Below are 19,357 nucleotides of genomic sequence, written 5' to 3'. Positions count from 1 at the left end.
ATGATCCATTGCCCAAGCTCTCTGCTATCAGCTACTATCGACCGACACATGGAAAGGTGCTCCCAAGCCCACACCTGCAAAATATACCCCAGAGGCCATACTCCACCCATCTTTGTATATGATCTCATGCATCTCTCGATACATGTGGGCCAATAAATAAGAGCCCTAGCCAATTCTCTGAGGGGTCTCTATCAACCTCTCTAACATCCGGCCCCATCCGCACTGGAAGCCCTGCTACCCTCTATTTGGCATAAAAAAACAACCTATCAATCCTGCTAGGATGCATGCCAAAGGATACTCCTCACTATACCTACTCATAAGAATATCCTAGTTCATGGACCACGTCAATATGCCAAGATCACTAAAGACATGCCTGACGGCCTGCAATCCTGGATGGTGCCCTGAATCATAATCCACCTTATCCCCAGCAAAAGGGATGTGGAGGATCCTATATACATCCTTAGGAGTGATCGTCAACTCCCCCACTGGCAGATGAAATGTGTTATGCTCCGAATGAAAACACTCTACCAATGCCATGAGCATTCCGTGATTCACACAGTTATCAGGCAATCCCAACAGATGAGTCAAACCACACAAGTCAATATGAGCCTGCTCAACCTCAGATAAATGTCACACTAATGGCATGGTAGGAGGGTACACACATCTGAATAACATAGGAGGTAATCAAACCTACAAAAAAAAAAACCCAACAAAGAAGCATCAGAAAATATTCCAAATGAGCCTACACGGGAAGTAAAACATCACGCAAATCCAACTAAGTCAAATGCAAAATCAAACTTTCACGTTTACACCCTCAAAAATGTTCACCATTTCCTGAATGACAAAGAACAAAGAAGCAGAATCTTGTATGAGTCAAGAATAGGTGTCGTACAACAAAACAACCCCAAACGACAAACTTTTAGACCCCACATGACAAAATGGTCTTTTTACAGACCTGTCGTATGACACATGGGTGGCCCTAGAATGAAAAATCTAATGACCTTAAATGACAAAAGAAATTATGCCAGTTACTCATACGAGACAGGATCCTGTCTCGCATGATAAACCGTGATGCCTGACCCCAAACATGCGAAATAGTTGCAAAATGAACAAAAAAAATTCAAAATTGAAAACATAAACAGGCTTAAGATCAATGACTTACCATTGGCTCATAGTTTCAAGGTCGATTATGTCTCCTCTGGCACTTGAATCGATGCTGACGAGTAGGGACCACCATTTTCTCCGCATAAGGCTTTTTGAATTTTTAAACTTGGAGGGTTAAAATGAATTGAAAATGACACTTTTGTCCCATATATAGCCAAAAACCTAATTTTTCAACTTGCTCCGATGGACATGAAAATTGTACCCTTAGCTAATTTGACCATCTTGAGTCCTTTTTCAGGATCAAAATAAAAAATCGAGATCATTTTTCTAGTCAATTTCAAACTTTTGGACCACTTAGCGCTTTTCATCAAATGCTCTTTCTTTAACTTTGCACTCAATTTCTCGTTAATCAATGCTGAATCTCAATTTTATCTCTACAAATCAACTTTGCGCTCAGTTTTCTCATCAATGCAAAATTTTCAAAAATTCCTCTGAATCAATTTGTGCTTAAAACAACTTAATATTGCTAAAAAATTGTGTATCATCATGTACCCTCGCTATCTTTCAATTTCGCTCTCGAGGGGCCATACTTGTGACCTTATGACCTCACATCTTCAAATGTTGAGAAAATTTTCAAATCTTCATCAAAAGTCAAGCAAAACATCTTTTTCAACTAAAAAAAATCAATCAAATAAGACCTCATCGCTAGGGCAATCTCAACTTGATCACTTTATATCAAGTTGAGATTTCTCAATCATTTGAATCAAATCAATCGCTAGGGGCATATCAGTTTCATCGCTTCATATCAAGCTGATATTTGTCTTTTGTCTCAATCAATCTCTTAACCATAATCAATTTCACCGCTTTTCATCAAGCTGATTATTCGTTTAAACTCAATCAAGGGTTTAAAGAGTTTCTTTGATCACACTCAATCTAAGCAGGTGTTTAGTATGCGTCGCTTTGGATCAAGATGGAAAGTTTATCTTCATCATATCTTGATCAATCAAGTTCAAGATCGATTTTTATCATCACTCACTATGCTTAGATCAATCAAGTTCTACATCAGTAAGATTCGCTTCTTGATCAATCAAGTTCAAGTTTGGTATCTTTTGTTTTCTATCATTCCTAAGTTCAATCAAGTTCAGGAATGGTATCGCTTTAATCAGACTTCATTCACCTTCATCGGTTCGAAACAAGCTTAACACCTCGCTTTTCATCTAGTTCATGATCAATCAAGTTCAGAACTAGTATCTCCTAGACATCAAATTTTCTTTGAACCAATGCGTTGCTCGCACATTAATTCAAAGAGGGGAAAATGTAATACCCTAAAAATGGTCATCAAAACCATGAGCCCTAATCTCGACAACATCACCAAGGTCCTAACCAAAGGCAATTAAATAAATCTTGAGCACACAATTAATTCTAAAATCATCAAAATGTCACATGGCAAATTAATCAACCAATATTAATTAAATATTTATTTAATTAATTAAATCATTCCAAGTAAATAATTTTAAACAATTATTTTATTTATTTTAATTAAATATCTTTTGCATATTTAATTAAATAAATCAATTTGCCATTAAATCATCAAGAAAGAGGAATTTAATTAAATAAATCAATTGAGCACAAATCTTAAAAAATAGAAATAAATCAAAAAAAGGAATTAATTGACCAAAAAAGAATTAAAATTTGAGAAAAGGAAATCAATTGGAAATAATCTTGAAAAACAAATTAAAAATTGATAAATAATCTCAAAGGAAGCAATTAAAACAATTAAATATTAAAATTGAATGAAATAGAGAATAAATCAGTTTTTTCTTGATTTTATCTTAATTTTAGTTCAATTTCCTTTAAAACTGAGAAAAGCATCCAATCACAGCAATTCACTTGGATTGTGCTTCCTCTTGGAAAATCTTGACCGCACATCATCATTTGATCTCAGTCGTTGGTTTCTTTCTATATTTTCTATAAATTCAGGCTCATCTCTCATTCAAAAATTCTTGGAGGCTAGAGAATATATTGTTATTATACTATTTTTTGCTCTAGGTTCATTAATATATTGCATATTAATTATTTCACATTGATTAAATCATTTAGCTTAATATTGCAAAAATCTTGTTAGATTAATATTGCATCCATCTAGCATTCATCATGTTCATATAGATTAAATCCTTCATCTTGATGTTGTCTAGTCACTGGTATAGCTAAATAATTTGAAAGCAATCTTATAGTCGCATATTTTAGAAGGCAATGGGTTGATTTGTTATGGTTTATTATTCATTGATTATATCTGATTAACCATGCATGTAATGACTTGATTGAAGTGTTGTGTCTTGCAGATACAGATTCTTGGTCCACTTTTCACACACACAAAGATAAGATCAAATCATGCGAGTGGATGGTTAATAAGTTGAAATCAAAGTTGTTGCCTATAGACTATCAAGTGAATGCTCTAAAATTTGTAGAACTTGAAGCACAAGGAATCTAGTGTTTAGGAGTATATTGAAGTATTCTACAAGTTGAACATCAGATCCAAACACATTGATGATGAGATTGAACAAGTTGCCCGATATTTGAATGGATTGTGGATGTTGATGCAAGATAGAATCATTTTTATCAAATTACAAAGTGTTGAAGAATCTTACCAATATACCCCTAAGGTAGAACATAAGTTGAATAAAAGACATAAGTGGAGGCAACTGTTAGAATAACCAATGAACAACAAAGAGGTGGTGTGAATTAGTTTTTAATAGATAATGAAACTTTAAGCACACATAACCTTTTATCGAAAATATAAACCAAATACCGGAATAGAAGATATATCAATTAAGCACAAACATAAATCACAAACCAATTACCATGCATCCACAACACATAACACCAAGATTTGTGCGTGGAAGACCCGGTAAAGGGAAAAACCATGGTGGGAATCCTACCCACAGTCAGATAATACTTTTGTAGTAAGTATGTGATTACAATAAGGGGCTTGCACATGCAAGAAGGCCAACAACTTAGAGTGCACTACTCATCACAAAGGAGCCTCACTGACTACAAAATAAATCCAGACTACAATCTAGAAATAAGAATGAACCGCAAGAATACCATCTCTTATGCCTGAGTATAGTTTCAATTAAGCTCAATACTAGAGGTCTTAAACCTCTTATACAAAACCCAATTCAATCACCTATGAGCGACCAAACCTTCTACATATGATTACAACTTGACTCACACATAGATAATCCTTTATCCCATACCACATGCCAGGATCTACAAAGAGATCTTTTGTCATATTTATACCAACCTGAGACCTAAACAATTAGGTTGGCCACCTAAAATATGATACAATAAATCCATTACATAAACCCGCAAACCAATGATAAACCAAGTCATCCTAAGACCAAAACAACATTAACCAAAAAAAAAATCCAACCGATAACGCATCGAGAGCATCCACCAACACGTTACATAAACCGGTCCATAACCTAGTAGAACAAGACCGAACCCAAAATAGGTCACCATAAGCCAAATGGAATACCACCAATCAAGTGGAACATGAACACGATAATCATCAGCATCCTGATAACTTTCTAGAAGCCACACCCGCACCACGTATCAAATTCATCAAAAGATGTTCAATAAAGCTCTATCGATAGAACCCTTACAGTTAACCAAAAGGCTTACTAGAACATATAATAGCTTCTAGATCACCATATCTCAAACCAACTGAATGTGAAAAGCATCTGAACCACATGAATGAATGAACCAAATGAATTCCACCAATCTGAATATACCGGAGACAAATCTCTTGATCGTCATTGAAGTCCAACCACTCTACCGTAATCCGGTAGATAACCAAATAAGCTAGTGTTGACATCAATTACAAAAATCAATGAAACACATAATCAATTCCTCCAAATTGCCAATAATCTCCCCCTTTGGCATTAATAAAAACACTAGATGTGAAAAACACCCAAGTGCCAAGAAGTACCAAACAAGTATTCCCCAATGGAAGACATCCAACAATCTCCCAAGATGATATAACAATGAAGTTTTGAACCAAAGACCAAACTCTGCCTATGACTGTTATCTCTTTTATGCTCTATTTTTCACATGAATATATCTCCCCCTTTGACATCAATGACAAAAAACTGAAATAAGCATAAAAAAAAATCATAAAACTTTTGAACCATACAGCTGACTACTCCCCTTGAGTAGTAGCACCAACTCATCAATACAGAATGAATAATAATTTTGATAAATGCATACCAGACTAATGCCAATCCACCTAACTCAAGCCTTTACCAAATGGGTAGAGACCCCCAATCTGTCTCTAAAATACTCAAATGATTCCTTAGGGAAAGTTTTAGTGAAGATATTTGCAATCTTCTATTTAGTGTTCACATAAACCAATATGACTTCATTTGCTTCCACCTTCTCCTTCAAAAAGTTATACTTGTTCAATATATGCTTTGTCTTAGAATGAAATACCCAATTCTTTGATATGTCAATAGAAACAGAGTTATCATAGTGAATAACTACCGGTGCATTGCAATCTACCCTTATATCCTTCAACATTTGCTTCATCCATTAAATGCGTGTACAGTTAGTAGCAACAACAACATACTCAAATTTAGAATTAGATAAAGAAGTACATGACAGCTTCTTGCTGATCCATGAAACATGTTTCTTTCCAAGAAAGAAAGCTCCACTAGAAGTGCTCTTCCAGTCATCAACATCTATAGTCCAATCTGCATCTGTATATGCACATAGTGTAAAGTCATCATTTTTAGGATATCATAAACCATATCCAGTTGATCCTTGCAAATATTTGAAAATCCTTTTCACTGTACTCTCATGATTCTCTCTAGGATCACTCTGATATCTTGATGCAATACAAACAACATTCATAATATCTAGTCTAGTCTATGCCAAATATGATAAACCTCCAATCATAGATTTATACCTTGTAGGATTTACCAATGTCGATGCATCTATCTTAGTCAATTTCTCACTTGTAATCAAAGGAGTACCAATGAGTTTAGAATTTTCCATACCAAATTTATTCGAGAACTCTCTAGCATACTTAGTTTGAGAGATGAAAATGCCTTTATTAGTTAGAGTAATCTACAAACCTAAGAAAAATCTCATTTCTCCAATCATAAATACCTCAAATTCATTCTTCATATTATCAAAGAATTTCATACATAACTTATCCTCACCTCCAAAAATGACATTATCAGCAAAGACCTCAACAATCAATATGTCATCATCAGTGATCTTATAATACAAGTTACTGTCAGCATTACCTTTACTGAAATGAAGCTTCAAAAGATATTTGTCAAATCTAGCATACCAATCTCTAGGTGCTTGTTTCAAACCATATAAAGCTTTCCTTAACCTACAAACCTTTTTTTGTCATCTGAAAGTTAAAAACCATCAAGTTGCTCAATATAAAATTCCTCTTCAAGATCTCCATTAAAAAATGCACAATTAACATCCATCTGATAAACCTTGTAATTCTTATGTGCAACATAAGTAAGAAATAATCTCACAGCTTCAATCCTAGCTATTGGAGAAAAAATTTCATCATAAGCAATTCCTTCCTTCTAAGAATATCCTTTACAAACCAATCTAGCCTTGTTTCTCACAACTTGTCCATCTTCATTCAATTTATTCCTAAAAAACCCATTTACTTCCAATAACATTCTTATTTTTAGGTCGTGGAACTAAAGTCCATGTGTTGTTCTTTTCTATCTGATCCAATTCCTCTTCCATAGAATTTATCCAACATTCATCTTTACATGCTTCATCTACTAATCCTGGTTCGATTTGAGAAATTAAACATACCTCTTCAGTTGCCAACCTTCTTCTTGTCATTACTCATTTTCTCTTGCCTCCAAGGATTTGATCTTCTGAATGATTCAACCTTACATACTGAGGAGTCTTATGACTTTCTGATTCCCTACTTTGATACCAATTGTTACGATAACTGATGAACAACTGATGGGGGGTGAATTAGTTGTTAACAAATTATGAAACTTTGAGCATAGAAAACCAAAAAATGGATTAGCAGATATATCAATTAAGCACAAACATAAATCATAAACTAGTTATCATGCATCCACAACACATAAAACCGATATTTGTATGTGGAAAAATCAGTAAAGAGAAAAACCACGATGGGAAGCTTACCCATAGTCAAATAATACTTCTGTAGTAATTACGTGATTACAGTAACAGGCCTGCACATGCAGGAAGGCCAACAGCCTAGAGCGCACTGCTCATCACAAAGGAGCCTCACTGACTATAAAACAAATCTAGACTACAATTCAGAAATAATAATGAACTACAAGAATAACATCTCCTGTGCCTAGGTATAGTTTTAGTTAAGCTCAATACCGTAGGTCTTAAACCTCTTATACGAACCCAATTCAATCACCTATGATCAACCAAACCTTCTATATATGATTACAAATTTATTCGCACACATATAATCCTTTATCCCATACCACATGCCAAGATCTAGAAAGAGATCTTACATCATATTTATACCAACCCGAGACCTAAACAATTAGGTCGGCCACCTAAAAGATGATATGATAAATCCTTTACATAAACCCACAAACCAATGATAAACCAAGTCGGCCTAAGATATAAAAAACATTAGTGAAACAATTAATCCAACCAGTAACACATCAGGAGCATCCACCAATATGTTATATAAACTGGTCCATAATCTAGAGAATAAGACCAAACCCAAAATAAGTTGCCATAATCCAAATGGAATACCACCAATCAATTGAAACACGAACACGATAACTGTCAACATCCTGATAAATTTCTAGAAGCTATACGAACACCACTTATTGAATTCAACAAAAGATCTTCAACAAAGCTTTGTCATTAGAACCCTTACCGATAACCAAAGGGCTTACTAGATCATATGATAGCTTTTGGATCACCATATCTTGAACCAACTGAATGTGACAAGCATCTGAACCACATGAATGACCAAAGAAAACTAATTCCACCTATCAAACTATATCGAAGACAAATCTCCTAATCAGCATCAAAGTCGAACCACTCTACCAGAATCTGGTAGACAACCAAATAAGCTAGTGTTGACATCAATGCAACAGATAATCAATTCCTTCAAATTTCCAATGTCAATGAGGTAGAGGTGGAATATTTCAAGGAGAAAGATCCTATATCAGAGGTCGAGGACCCTATGTAGATCAAAATAAATACAATGAAGTTAGCTCAGATGGTAGTTCATAAGAGAGAGAGATGACAAAAAATTTACCAAAGGAAAGAAAATGAAGGTTAATAGAATAAGGGTTATGGAAGGGAAGATAAAAGACAAGAAAATAGAGAGTTTAGAGTAACCTACTTTAAATGTAGAGGAGAAGGACATCATACTTTTGAATGCAAGAAGACAAAGAACTATGGAAGAGAAGCCTTGGCAGAAGAGGACCCTTTAGAATTAGGTCACAAACCAGAGGATGGAGAGTTGTTGTTGATGATGAGAGCATTATATCATTGCAGAGGAGGGAAAGAGCCCTTCAAGAGGAAGAATTTGTTCAAGACAAGATGAAAAGTAGCTAGTAAGTGTTGTAAAGTTATAATTGATAGTGGTAGTATTGATGACCTTGTTTCGAAAGAAATGGTGACTGAGCTGAATTTAGAGAAATTGAAACACCCTAAGACCTACCAAACAACATGGACTCAAGATGAGCATAAGGTATGAGCAAGTGAATAATGTTTGGTAAAATTGAAGATTGGAGCTTATCATGATGAAGTTTTGTGTTATATTATGCCTATGGATGTATGTCATATCTTGTTTAGTATACCTTCGTAGTATGATAGGCAACAAATGCATGATGGAAGAAAGAATATATACACTATTGTGGCTAATGGGGAGAAATAGATCTTGTTGCCTTTGGAGGAGCCTTTGAAGAGTGAATTTTGTATGAATGCTAGAATTAGTCTGGTTAATGGAAGGAAATTCTTGGATGGGATGAGACATGAGAATATGTGTTTTTCCTTAGTTCCTAGGAAGACTAAGAATCTAGAACATGAAGAAGAACAACCAGAGGAGATAAAAGAGTTGTTGACAGAGTATGGAGACATCATTTCAAATAATGTACCTAATGGATTACCCCCTATGATAAGCATCAGTCATTGCATGGACTTGATTCTCAGAGCTAGTTTTCCTAATAAAACAATACACCGAATGACACCGACAAAGAATGAGGAGTTGAATAGACAAGCACATGAGTTGTTGAAGAAAGGTTTGATGAGAGAGAGTTTGAGTTCTTGTGCAATTCTAGTAGTGTTAGTACCTAACAAGAATGGAGAATAAAGGATGTGTACTGACTATAGAGAAATAAACAAGATCATGGTGAAATATAGATTTCACTTACCTGGGATGGATGACATAATAGATTGTTTGAGTGGAGCCAGATACTACACAAAGATAGATTTGAAGAGTGGATACCATCAAATTAGAATTAGAGAAGGAGATGAGTAGAAGACAACATTCAAGACAAATTTAGGATTGTATGAATGGTTGGTGATGCCTTTTGGACTGACTAATGCACCAAGTACTTTTATGAGGTTGATGAACCGGGTATTGAAGAAATTATTGGGTAAGTTTGTTATTGTATATTTGGATGACATTTTGATTTTTAGTAGGACAAAGGAAGAACATATGTTATATTTGAGACAAGTTTTATAGAGGTTGAAAGAAGAGAAGTTGTTGATAAACATTAAGGAGTATAATTTTCTGAAGGAAGAGTTAGTCTATTTGGGATTTGTGATATCTGCAGATGGGTTGAAGGATCCTGAGAAGGTAAGAGAAATTGTTGAATGGCCTACACTAGAACACATTTGAGAGGTAAGATCATTTCATAGATTGGCAAGCTTCTACCAGAAGTTTATCAAAAATTTTAGTTTAATTTGTAGTCCTATGATAGAGGCAATGAGAAGAGATAGAAAGGATTTCAAGTGGACAACTAGAGTAAATAGGAGATTTGAATTGTTGAAGCAAAAGGTGATAAAGAAGCCTATGTTGTCTTTACCAAATTTTAGCAAAGTATTTCAAGTGGATTGTGATGCAAGTGGGAATGCAATTGGATCATTATTAAGTCAGGAGGGAAAACTGATAGCTTATTTCAGTGAGAAATTGAATGATACAAGGAGGAGGTGTTTAGTATATGATCAAGAGTTTTATGCCATAATTAAAGAATTGAAGAAGTGGAGAAATAATTTAATAACTAAGGAGTTTGTGTTGTATACTAATCATCAAGATTTGTAATATTTGAATAGTCAAGGTAAGTTGAATAAAAGACACATGAGATGCGTAGAGTACTTGCAGAGTTATAATTTTGTTTTGAAGCATACAATTGGAAATTGAAATAAAGTTATTGATGCCCTAAGAGGAAGGAGGAATTTGCTGACAAAGATGAGAATAGAAGTATTGGGTTTTGAGGAATTGAATAACTTGTATGAGGATGGCTTGGATTTTGCAGAACTTTGGAGAGTTTGCATAGAACCTGTTGTGGTGGATAGGATTAAGTGTTTGGATTATTTCATTCAAGATGAGATGTTATTCAGAGGAAATTAATTGTGTATACCCCGGAGATCTATGAGTGAAAATATGATAAAAGAGAAGCATAGTGGAGGATTAGCCAAACACTTTGGAGTAGATAAGACAACAACCTTGGTAAGTGAGAATTACTTTTAGCCTCACATTCATAAGGATGTTAGGAAATTTGTTCAAAGCTGTAGAATTTGTCAATTAGCAAAAGGTAGTCGTCTGAATCTTGGACTGTATAAGCCTTTGATAGTTCTAGAGAGACCTTGGGAAGAAATAAGCATGGATTTCATACTTGGATTACCTAAAACATAGAGAGGGAATGATTCTACATTTTGTTGGCATTTCAATAAGGATATTGAGAAGGTTGTTGATGATTATGGATATAACTAATTAAGGATGTTTACTGTCTTAATATTATTATTTTATCATTGATGTCAAGAAATTGATTTTCTAATTTAGTATGATGTTGCCCTATCTTAAGAAGTATGATTTGATGAGTATAAAGATGTTGGTAAAAGACATAGAAAGATTGTCATGAATAAGGGGAGAAATAAGTTATCCAATGGGCACCTATTATTGAGTTAGACAATGATGAGATCATGATGTTTAGATTGTTTTGATATCCTACATATGTTGTTGATTGTAAGTTTAATACTATACTATGTTACCGAGCAAAGAACCTAGTTGGTAAACCCTAAGGAACCTAAGGTTATCGCTATCGGTTAATGAAGGTGGAATGTCTACCGAGTGAAGTTTAGTATTTACCGAGTTGCAACCAAGCTGTAACAGAATGCATTAAATGATTAAAAGAATTATTTAATGAAGGAAGTTGATGAGCTGGAATTGATTAAATGATTGGTATGTCATGCATAAAGTTTGTTAAAGAATCTATGGCAATGGAAGATCAGCAGAAAGATCTACAACTTAGATTGAACCGCAATACCTTAACACAAGTTCCAAGAAATGTATGCAAGTTCCAAGGCGAGGTAAAACATTTTTAGATCAAAGGATACATTGAACCTGGTCAAGATTGAAGGTCTCATGGCTATGACTGATCATGGGATATGTGATCAAGAAGATTTAGCAGTTAGCAAATTGTTTATAATTAAGGAACTGTTGATAAACAATGTATGCAGGCAAGTGTAAGAACAGGGATGCTACATAGTGATTACCAAGCAAAAAAGCTTGAAGACCTATTTGATTACCAGAGTATAAAGCCAAGCAGAGGGAAAAGATAAGTCCTAAGACTAGATTGCATCGAGAAAATAAGAATCTGCTTTAGCATTTTTTGATGTGAAGTTGCAGATATATTTTATTACTCTTATTTTGTAAAGTCATAGAAAATCTCTTAACCGAGTGGACTTAATAGTCTTATTTGTAAAACCCTCTAGCAAGGTGACATTCTGATTGAGTGTTTGAAACCCTTTAACAAGGTCACTTATAACAAGGTGAAGATCCTAACAGATTTGAGGGAAATCCCTTAACTGGGCCACATCTAGCAATGTGTTTGTAACTGTAGCATGATTTGCTTTTAACCGAGCATACTCTAGAAGAGTATATTTCTTAGTGGGCCTGAAATCCCATAGTGGTTTTTCCCTATTTGGGTTTCCACGTTAAATCTGGTGTTATGAGTGTTGTTATGATTATGTGTTCTTAAGGTTGCATGTTTTACAGTTTTGATTACATATATCTGTTTAAGCTATCAAGTTTGAATCTGTTGAATATATTGAAGATTAAGTTTGTATGATTCACCCCCCCCTCTCATCTTGTTAGCATCACATATGTACTTAACAATTAGTATCATAACTATCAATTGGTATCAGAGCTTTGGACTCAGGAGGAAAATTTTAAAGGTACTTGAGCCAAGGATCCAAAGATGTATAAGAGGGATGCACCAAAGCTGAACAAGTCAAGCTTCTCTACATGGCAGAAAAGGATGAAGCTACACATATCAGGAGTTGGAGAATATGTTGTATATTATATGGAGAATGATTTTATTACACCTAGCACCTATCCATTGACAATGGAAGAGATAAAGGCAAAGCAAGAACATATTCAAGCAATGATTGAAATATCATCTACATTGACCAACTTAGAGTTTTTTGATCTAGAAGGCTACAATGATGCCAAGGCAATGTGGGACATGCTCATATCTGTGTACGGCGGTGATGAACATGTTCAAAGAGCAAAAGTGGATAGTCTAAGAGGACAACTTGTATCTATGAGGATGAATGAAGGTGAGAACATAACCCAGTATAGTACAAGACTAAAGGAGATTGTCAATCAAATCAAAGGAGCAGGAGGAACCATTGAAGAAAAGGATGTCACAAGTAAGTTATTGAGAACCCTTCTACCTACTTATGCAATCTGAGTCTCTGTAATCATTGAATAGAGGTCTGTACCCAATATGTCAGTTTCTTTTGATGCTACTATTGGTAAGCTACATGCATTTGAATTAAGTAATTTTTATAACAGTGGGTCTTTGGTAAATAAAGTTGAATCCGCATTCAGTTCTTTTCATCTTGATGAATTTGATGATTACAATGATAGAAAGTATAAGTACTCTGAAGGGAATCACAATGGAGCAAGTGAAATATTTTGCAAAAACATGGAGGAAGTACACAAACTTTATGAAGAAATCAGAAAGCAAGAAGAGTTTGAAGCACTATTAGCTAGAAGGCTACCGAGAGGAAAAGGTAAGCACAAAGAAAAGTTGCCTTTGAAATGTTTTAATTGAGATAAGATAGGACATATGACTTCTAACTGTCCTGACAAAGATTCTACTAAAAAAAGAGATTATCGAGAGGACAGACAGAAAAATAATCATTACAGAGGATACCGAGACTTAAGAAGAACAAATAGAAAGTCATGCCTAATAGCCGATGAGGAATCAAATGAAACTGATATAGAGAAAGTAGTTTATGTGGCTATCAAAGAGGATCAGATGAAGAAATGTATGAAGAAAAAGCCTTAATATCTCACATAAATACTAATGATTCTTGGATCATAGATAGTGGATGCTCACATCACATGATAAGTGATAAACTCAAGTTTGTTAAATTAGAAGATTATGATGGAGGTTATGTAAGATTTGGTAATGATGCACCATATTTGGTAAAAGGTAAAAGATCCATAACACTTCTTGACAATGATAAATGTAATGATGTTTATTGAGTTGAAGGTTTGAAATATAATTTGTTCAGTGTAGCATAGGTAAACAACATAGGTTACAGAATAGAATTTCAGAAAGGAATTGCCAAAGTTCATGACAAGCATGTAAAGTTAGCTGCTATTGGGACTCAAACAAAAGGTAACACATTTCACATTGACTCAACTCGGAATAAGTGTCTTTATGCAAAGATAGATGATACCTAGTTATGGCATAAAAGATTTTGTCATGTAAATTTTGATAATCTTAATAAAATAGGCAAGAAGCACTGAGTAAGAGGTCTACCAAGTCTTGAGAAACCTAAGAATGCTATATGCCAAGGATGCCAGATGGGCAAGATGACAAGATCAAGCTTTACAAGTAAGTCCTACACTTCTAAGGGAACTTTAGATCTTGTGCACACTAATCTTTGTGGTCCTATGAAAGTTCAGAGTTATTATGGTGATAATTACTTCATGTTATTTGTGGATGATTACTCAAGGATGATGTCAGTAATGTTTTTAAAAGAAAAATTAGAAGCTTTTCAAATGTTTAAATGGTACAAGGCAAGAATTGAAAATGAAATAGGAAGACAACTGAAATGTCTTAGATCTGATAGAGGAGGTGAGTTCACCTTTGATGAATTTAACTTATACTACAATGATCATGGTATAAAGAGGCAAGTATCTGCACTGAGAACACCCCAGCAAAATGGGATAGCTGAGAGAAGAAACAAATCTATTGTGGATTGTGCCAGAACCCTGATGATTGAAAAGAAAGTGCCACAAACATTTTGGAGAGAAGCAATAAGCACAGCAGTTTACACCATGAACTGAGTACAACTGAAGAAAGGAGCTTTGAAGACACCATATGAAATCTGGTATGACAAGAAACCTAATGTAAGTTACTTCAAAATATTTGGAAGAGGATGCTATGTTCACAAGGATGACAGAAATGGTAAGTTTGATCAGAAAAGTGAAGTAGGAACATTTCTTGGTTATTCTTCTAGAAGTAAAGCATTTAAATGTCTGATCAAATCATCTAACAAAATAGTAGAAAGTGTAAATGTGAAAATTGATGAATTTGCAGAAAGAAATGATGAAGGAAATTCTAAGGAACCAGAAGATTATGAAGAATTTGTTTATGTTCAACCGACAAGTCCTACCGAGAGAGTTTAATCATACAGAGCCTACCTGAGCCTTTATTAGCCAAGTATGTTAGAAGGAATCATGCATCAAGTTAGATTATAGGAGATAAAGATGATCCAGTGATGACAAGAAACAAACTGAGACAAAACACATGTCTGATATCTGAATTTGAAGCAAGGATAGTGAAAGAGGCATTTAATAGTGAAATTGGATAAATGCTATGACATAAGAGTTTAATCAAATCAAGAAGAATGACACATGGACATTGGTCCCAAGACTAAAGGACAAAAATGTAATCAATACAAAGTGGATTTTTAGAAACAAGCTGAATGAAAAAGGTGAGGTCATTCGAAATAAAGCAAGACTAGTTTGCAAAGGTTATGCTCAAGAAGAGGGAATTGATTATGGTGAGACTTTTGCAGCTATGGAAAGACTTGAAGGAGTAAGAGCATTGTTGGCATACGCTGCTTACAAGAATTTCAAAGTATATCAAATGGATGTCAAATCGACATTTGTGAATAGTATATTAGAAGAAGAAGTTTATATTGAACAACCTAAAGGATTTGTTGAAGACAAGAATAAAGATCAGGTATGTAAATTGAACAAAGCATTATATGGCTTGAAACAAGCACCTAGAGCATGGTATGAGAGATTACACTCTTATTTGATCAAGATTGGTTTTATAAGAACAAGTGAAAACAACAATATGTACATGAAGAATGATGAAAATGGAATACTGATCTCAGTCATATTTGTTGATGATATTATCTTTTGTGGAAATGACTCTTTATGCAAGAACATTGGAAATGAAATGAGAAAAGAATTTGAGATGTCATTAATCGGTGAGATAAAGTATTTTATAGGTTTACAGATATTGCAAATGAAAGATGAGATTTTCATTACACAATCCAAGTACATAATGGAAATTTTGAAGAAATTTGGAATGGAGGACTCAAAACCAGTAAGTACTCCTATGACTACCAATTGTAAATTATCAAAGAATGATGAATCTGCATCTGTTGATGAGACACTTTACCGATCCATGATTAGAAAGTTACAATATGTTGTTCACAAAAGACCAGACATAGCACATGTAGTAGGTATAGTTGCAAGATTTTCTACAGATCCCAAGGAAACACACATGACAACAATCAAGAGAATTTTTAGATACCTGAGAGGCACTGAAGATTATGGCTTAGTATATGACAAGAGAAATGATTTTGATTTAAAAGTGTATATTGATGCTGATTGGGCAGGCAACATTGATGATAGAAAAAGCACAACTGGAGGAGCTTTCTTTTTAGGAGAAAGACTAGTGAGTTGGCTTAGCAAGAAACAAGAACGTGTTTCACAGTCAACAAAAGAAGCTGAATATGTTGTTGCAGCATTGAATTGTACCAATACAGCATGGATCAAACAACTGTTGGAAGGTATAAATGAGAAAGTTACCGAGCCAGTAACTATATTTTGTGACAATACTAGTGCCATTAACATTTCAAAGAATCCTGTTATGCACTCTAAGACAGAGCACATCTCTATCAAATACCATTATCTTAGAGAAGAAGTTCAAGAGAAGAAAGTGGTGTTGGAGTATGTTAGCACAAAGGAACAAATAGTAGATATCTTCACCAAGCCATTGCAAAGGGACACTTTTGAGTATCTCAGAAGCAAGTTAGGGGTCCTACCCCTATCTTCTACTCACTGACCAAGTTCAGTGAAAGCATCAATTTGATGACTCTAAATAATATCTTTTAGGAGTTGATGCTGATTTACACACTTTAGGATGTTTTCTAAAGGTGTGCAGAAAACAAATACAAGGAACAAGAATTGAAGACATAATGCTCTAACCGAGACTAAGTTGACACATAACAATAGGGAATTCACTTATTAGCGAAAGAAATCATATTTTAGTTCTTTACTTTTTGGCATTGTTGTCAAAGGGGGAGAAGACTAATGTATGGGGGAGAAGTCTGATGACAGTGGGAGAGAATTTCAGAATCTCACAGCAATCTCAATATGAATCAATTAGGTCAAATCAATTGGTTTTGCCATCAATGCCAAAGGGAGAGATTGTTGGCATTATAACAAACAAGGAGAGATTGTTGGCATTTCAATAAGGATATTGAGAAGGTTGTTGATGATTATGGATATAACTGATTAAGGATGTTTACTATCTTAATATTATTATTTTGTCATTGATGTCAAGAAATTGATTTTCTAATTTAGTATGATGTTGCCATATCTTAAGAAGTATGATTTGATGAGTATAAAGATGTCGGTAAGAAACACAGAAAGATTGTGATGAATAAGGGGAGAAATAAGTTATTCAATGGGCAACTATTACCGAGTTAGACAATGATGAGATCATGATGTTTAGATTGTTTTGATATCCTAAATATGTTGTTGATTGTAAGGTTAATACTATACTATGTTACCAAGCAAAAAACCTAGTCGGTAAACCCTAAGGTTATTGCTATCGGCTAATGAAGGCGAAATGTCTACCGAATGAAGTTTAGTATTTACTGAGTTGCAACCGAGCTATAACAGAATGCATTAAATGATTAAAAGCATTATTTAATGAAGGAAGCTAATGAGTTGGAATTGATTAATTGATTGGTATGTCAAGCATAAAGTTTGTTAAAGAATCTATGGCAATGGAAGATCGACAGAAAGATCTATAGCTTAGATTGAACCACAATATCCTAGCACAAGTTCCAAGAAATGTATGCAAGTTCCAAGGTGAGGTAAAACATTTTTAGATTGAAGGATACATTAAACCTGGTCAAGATTGAAGATTTGATGGCTATGATTGATCATGGGATATGTGATCAAGGGCATTAAGTGGTTAGAAAATTGTTTATAAATAAGGAACTGTTGATAAACAATGTATGCAGGCAAGTGTAAGCATAAGGATGCTACATAGTAATTACCAAGCACAGAAGCTTGAAGACCTATTTGATTAACAGAGTCTAGAGCCCAATAGAGGGACAAGATAAGTCCTATGACTAGATTGCATTGAGCAAATAAGAATCTGGTTTAGCATTTTTTGATGTGAAGTTGTAGATATATTTAATTACTGTTATTTTGTAAAGTGATAGAAAATATCTTAACCGAGTGGACTAAATAGTCTTATTTGTAAAACCGTCTAGCAAGGTGACATTCTGATTGAGTGTTTGAAACCCTTTAACAAGGTCACTTCTAACAAGGTGAAGATCCTAACAGATCTGAGGGAAATCCCTTAACCAGGTCACATCTAGCAATGTGTTTGTAATCTTTAATAGGATTTACTTTTAACCGAGCATACTCTAGAAGAGTATATTTCTTAGTGGGTCCGTAATCCCACAGTGGTTTTTCCCTATTTGGGTTTCCACATTAAATCTGGTGGTATGAGTGTTGTTATGATTATGTGTTCTTAAGGTTGCATGTTTTATAGTTTTGATTAGATATATCTGTTTAAGCTACCGAGGTTGAATCTGTTGAATATATTGAAGATTAAGTTTGTATGATTCACACCCCCCCTTCTCATGTTGTTAGCTTGGAATCTCTACTTAACAATTAGTATCAGAACTATCATATTTATGGCAATAGATAGATTCTTGAAGATGGCATATTTCATACCTTTTAAGAAGACAATAGATTCTGTGTATGAAGCTGACCTATTTTTCAAGGAGGTGGTAAGATTACATGGATTGCCTAAGAGCATAGTTTTAGACAGAGACACTAAGTTTGTTGGATACTCTTGGAGGATAATTTGGAAGAAGATGAAGACAAATATAAAGTTCAATTCTACTTTTCACCGACAGACTAATAGACATACAAAAGTAGTGAATAGGAGCTTGGGGAATTTGTTGAGATGCTTAGTTGGAGGGAAAACCGAAAGTTGAGATTTTATTCTAGTACAACTAGAGTTTGCCTAGAATAGTTTAGTGAACGAAAGTAATGGAAGAACACCTTTTGAGATTGCTACTAGAGCACACCCTAGAGGCATATCAGAATTGAGAGACACCAGTAATGAAGATAAAAGGAGTGTGGAAGTATAAGAATTTGTACAGCATATGGAGAGAATGCACATTGAGGTCAAACAACATTTAGAGGACATAAACAACAAGTATAAGAAGAAAGAACATGACAAGAGGACACGTAAGGAATTTGAATTTGCTCATGAAGTGATCATGTATCTGAGAAAAGAGAGATTTCTCATTGGAACCTATAAAAATTTGAAGATGAGGAAGTTTGGACCTTGTAAGATCTTGAGGAAATTCAGTTCAGGAAACTCATATGAAGTGGAGTTACTAGATAGTTTGGGTATTTCACATACATTCAAGACTGTAGATCTACATCAATATCATCAGATAG

This window comes from Cryptomeria japonica, chromosome 9 (assembly GCF_030272615.1).
Source record: "Cryptomeria japonica chromosome 9, Sugi_1.0, whole genome shotgun sequence".
Classification (NCBI taxonomy): Eukaryota; Viridiplantae; Streptophyta; class Pinopsida; order Cupressales; family Cupressaceae; genus Cryptomeria; species Cryptomeria japonica.
Note: the sequence above shows the minus strand (reverse complement) of the source record.